The following is a 5,297-nucleotide window of genomic DNA, read 5'->3' as shown; positions in this document are numbered from 1 at the left end:
AGGTTATTAACTTTGTCTGCTGTTCAGATCCACCTGCTGTCTTATCAGGACAGCGAGGTACAATGGCCAACCAGGGAGCCTAAATCCCAGAGGAGTGGCTCTGTAAAAGAACAAAGGCTTCCAGTGAAAAGTCCCTGTTAATGCATAAACTACAGCTGACTGAGGGCAAAGGGAAAACGTATGTTTATATTGGCACTATGAAGGGTTTTATTTTACACAGAATCTAAAATGTAAGCTTGTTTACAGTTGAAAATCATTCAAGAAAATTGAATTAGAATAAATGTACTAAACATGCTGAATTTCCTTCTTTCTCCCACTTAGATTCTAAAATAATTTGTAGAGACCATATAATATACCCTTAGCAGACAGTCATACCTCATCTACTCTCTTTTCCTTCCCTTGCATTTTCTTTAAAGTTATGTAAAACACCCAAATCTATGCTCCGCACTTTATTTCCCCCTTCTGATTACCAGTTCACTTGGGATATTTACACATGCTACTGCATACTGGTGCTTACAACCTCTCAAGCTGGCTCAAGATCTGGCAAGAGAAGGGCTCAGATTACCTTAGTAATTAACACTAGTGGAGCGCACTAGATAACATGGCAAAGAGTTTCCGTATCCTAAGTTCAGCTTAACTGGACATAGCTCAGATTTTCTGTGAAACTACATGTCATTTTTTGCCCGTTACTCAATTTAGTATTATGCTTCTCTCCTGAAGATACCCTTGCCTTTTATTTGTGCTCCATTTTTCCCTCTGTAATTTATTTCCTCTATAGTTTTATTTCAATGTATGCTATTCACATGGTGTCTCGCAAAATCTGGTTAACCATTTCTTGATTAATTGGTTTCTAGTGAAAAATGCTGATTTTTTAAAACGTAAATGCTGTTGTGAATCTTACAACTTGAAATCAAGCAACTTGAAAAACAAGTGGCCCATTTTGTTCCATCCTTTTTCTGTCTTTGTTACTTTGTTGACTTGATAAAAAAAAAAATTGGACTTTTGTATTTCTCTGCTTGTTCGCTCATTAAACAAGTCTGCTTTTGATTTGGTCAGTTAACCTTCTCAGACTTATTCTTCAAGTCAACTCTTTGTGACAGGGTTGGTTGGTTGCTTGATGGTGTGCTTCTCTGCAGTGCCAGTTCACTGAAGATTGAATGTTCAAAAGAAATAGGAAGCAGCAGCTCTGGGAGAGTATTCCCTAAATAAAGCAGGACAGCCAATAGTTCACTTTAATGGATCAAAACCATGGGATTGAAAATAGCAATTATTTCTATCTCAAAATCAAAACCAATCTCTTCATGACCAGGCTGCCAGGTTAAGCAGCTCTCTTGCTCCCAAATGTGACAGCTATGTTATATGATCTAGGACTATAGTGTTAGCCTGTTGGCAAGCAATGCTCCTGCATATACAAGCAGAGATAAGAAAGAAGTATTGATTCAGCTGTGGGAACGCTGCGTCATGAATGTGTCATGTGTCTATGAATCCATATGAATGGACAGACATGAATCCATAGACACAATGCAAAGAATTAAGGTGAGTCTTTCAAAAAAAGACATGTCTGGAAGACAATTCCCTATTTAAGCATAGAAAGCAGAGGTACTAATGAAGGAAGAGGGGCATGAAGAGAATTGTGCATCTGAATACTCTGACACCTAGCTGCTTCTCATAAATCACCCTAGTTGCAGGCTACCATGTAGAGATCAGCAGCATTTCTTCAACACTGTGCTTTACTTTTCTCAGGTCTAAAAAAAGATGGAGCTGTTAGTTGCTGCTCCCAAGACACAGCTTAGCTTGCAAACAGTGCAGTACGCCCACATAGCATTTCATTTAACAAAATCATTTGGAAACCATACCAGTAAAAAGCAAAATTTGTATCCATTTCACTTGATCAAAGGGACGGTAAGACATCTCTCTGTATCTGATATGATCCATTGGATCATCAACAGAAAGATCATCAGTGGCTATGAACAAAAGCATCCTCAGGTACCCAGGCACCCTACCTACTTTGAGTGCATGACTTTGAAAAACCGGACACCTTCACTGATACTTTGGACAACCTACCTGATACCAGTGAGTGACTTATGCCTCTCAGTCTCTATGCTGAGTTTGTGTCCTAGTGCAACACGATGGTTTTTAGCATGGCCCTTTGCTATCTGTCTCCACCTGGTTGTGAATTTCTGGAGTGTGACACAGAGGTGCAGGAATTGCCAACATTAGCCAGGAAAACCTGCAGCTGTCTCAGATGGCCCTACACAGAGAGAGCTGAGCTTAAATTCACTGTGCTATCTGTCAGGCAGGTGGTTGGGACCAGCTGGAAATTCTCACATGTACAATGTCCAGGGCAACAAAAAGTTGTACTTTACCATTTGTAGGCCCACATAAGACCTGAACTGTACCCATTTGTGGGCTACCCACAAAATTTACATCCTAGAACTTTTGGTTGAGACCACAAAGCTGGTCAGAAAAAAAGATCAGTCAATGAATGTACTTGCTACACCTGCTAGAGAGGAGAACTACAATGCATACAGGCAAAGTAGCCTCCTCCATACATTAAGATACTTTAAGATGGCATCCCTCACCTGCCTCATTTATGCATGGCATATGTGTCTTTATGATCACATGCAATAAAACATATATTTATTATGGCCATTGGAAACCAAACTGCATTCTTGACTTTGACCAACCTCCCATACTTTTTTTGGTGCATTATCCGATTTCTATTTGTGTGGGTCTGGACTGGGAAACATGATGAACAATTGCTTCAGGACAATTTAGCTAGAGACTATTCAGGCCAGGGCTGATTTCAGATATGCAGGCACAAGTCTAGCAGAACTACAGGGATTTATTTCACTACAGGGACAAGCACTAAAGTGAAAGTGGTGTTAGATGTAGGGCATTAAATGCTCTTTTCCAAAGCTGTTTAGCTGCTTTTCTGAAACAATTAGAGAATCCAAGATTTGGAGTCTTCAGGATGGAAAGTGGGGGTCCAGTTCTGGCCTTTGTTTATCAGGGAGAAAGCGCTTCCTCATACCTGTGGGAAAACCATGACACAGCACTCTTCAAGAGACGGTGCATCAACACACATCGGTAAACTCTGCAGACAGCTCTGTCAAGGCAGCCTGTTTTCAAGTAGGGTGAACACAGAAACAGAGAGGCAAATTCAGGACGCTGATGGTAGGAAGCGCTAAAATACTTGTGCCAGTTTTTCAAGCCTTCAGTTTTGCATCTTCTTCTCTGGCACCTGCTCTTTAAATTGCACACTTGTGTGTGAAAACGGGCTATTTCACACATGTGCACAGCTCTGGAAAAACAACTGGAAAACTCTTTGTGCTTGGTAGCTAAGATGGAGTACTTAAAGAATATGTCCCTTTCCAAATGAAATAAATGTTGAGCAGCACACTTATATTGGTTGCTTAGCAACAGGTTTTGCTGTGCCGGGGACTGCACCAGTCCTTTAAGACTGCCATTACAGACCTGCTTGGAAATGTCACATTTGGAAAGGATGCAAAAGTCAGTAATTCCATTTTTTGTGTGGTATCAAATAATTAAAACACTCCTATTAAATTAGCCTAATCACAGAACTTAATCCTCTTCTGAGACTCCAGAGAACACAGACTTTAGTGAAAGTGGTTTGGTTTCCCTTCTACAGGGAATAACAACAATGGTTATGGTTTCCCTTCTAATGAGGAATAACGTTAATGCAGTTCCCATGTAGCACTTTCCATACACAGATCTCCAAGTGCTTTGCTATTTTGGATAGGAAGACAGTAGTATGCCTTGCACAGCTACACCAGGACATGTCCAGCTACAGTTACACCAGTAAAATCTTTAACAAAGAGTGGGTGGCATTCCCATTCCTTGTTCTTAAATGCCAGGTACCAGTCTACTGTGTCTCAACTCCTGATGGCTTGCATAGCTAGCTGGATTGCAATGTCTGCGTTTCATTTACACACATTTACAGGACACAATAGAAAAGGTACACACATCTCTAATCTAGAACCAACTAAATCAGCTCAACATGGCAGCAGTGCAGGTGTATTCATCATTAAAATTTTTTCCAGAATCTGAAGACAAGTAGAATAGATTTTTCATTTTGTTATTCAAAGGTCTTTGCAGAAACAAACGACTGAAAGAGCCTCTGTTTAGCCTTGCAGAGAAGCTGGGCTTTTCAGTTCAGATGTGATGCTGTACTGATGCATCTCTGATGCTTCCAAGATCTAAGCTATTAAATTTGTATTGTGAAGCTTCATGGTTGTACAAGCTCAGAATGCTGCTCACCAGGTGGCCTCCCTATTAGACCTGCCACAGCCGCCACAGTTGTGTCACTAAATTTATAGCATGAAGGTGGCCAAGACTGCTGACGCCTTTGGCAGCACACTGCACTGCTTTGTGACTACTAGCCTAGCAAGAGTTCTGATGAATCACACAGTGGTGAAAGCAAACAACGTGTCCTATGCCAAATTCCTGACCATGAGCATGTTCTCTGCTGTGTAAGTTCAGCCTTAATAAATCCTGATTTATTTTCAGGTTTCTAGAAAATGTGACATTGTTGAAACTCAACTAGCATTCTAAATAAAACGAAAAATATATGGTTATCCTTGAAATAATACAACTATTTTATTAATACAATTGCAATTCTGCAATTTACAATTACCATGCATTTATCCTGCATAAAAATGTCAACTAAAAATGTTAACGAAATAGATATTTTCCAAAATGTGAGTATAACTAAAATAGAATTTTATTTTTTTTCTCATTTGTAGACACAAACAAATAAAAAAAGACTCAATTTAAGCATGTATCAGGCCAAGTGTCACTCTTGTGCAGCAGTAGCAACCAGACAGATACCAGTAGCATAAACATGGGCCAGAAAGAACTGAGGGAATGAAGCTTACAGATACTGATATTAAAAAGTAATAATTTTCAAGTTAATACCCCCGGTAACATCTGAGATTGCTGCAATTGTTTAGAAGGTTGGTGTCTAAAATAAACAAATAGTAACTGTTGCCAAATATTCTCTTAACCATTTTTTTCCTGTGTACTAGATACTCAAATCCCCACCTTTCTGTCCCTCTAGAGGCCTCTCTGTGCCACTGTTTGGGGTTATTTGAATTTGGGCATAAGAATGGTCTTCTCAGAGCTTTTACTGCTTCGGAAAGGAAGCCAAGGAACTAACAGAAACACCTAGTATCTGAATTTGTTCAGCTACTTCAAAGATTCCTACACCTGCCTCTAGGTCTCTGCAGAAGCGTGCTTATGCCTTCTCTGCGCTACTAGGACTGGGCTAATGCAAC

The sequence above is a fragment of the Phaethon lepturus genome, unplaced genomic scaffold (assembly GCF_000687285.1).
Source record: "Phaethon lepturus isolate BGI_N335 unplaced genomic scaffold, ASM68728v1 scaffold30108, whole genome shotgun sequence".
Lineage (NCBI taxonomy): Eukaryota > Metazoa > Chordata > Aves > Phaethontiformes > Phaethontidae > Phaethon > Phaethon lepturus.
The sequence above is the reverse complement of the archived record's forward strand: the minus strand, read 5'-3'. Positions refer to the sequence as shown.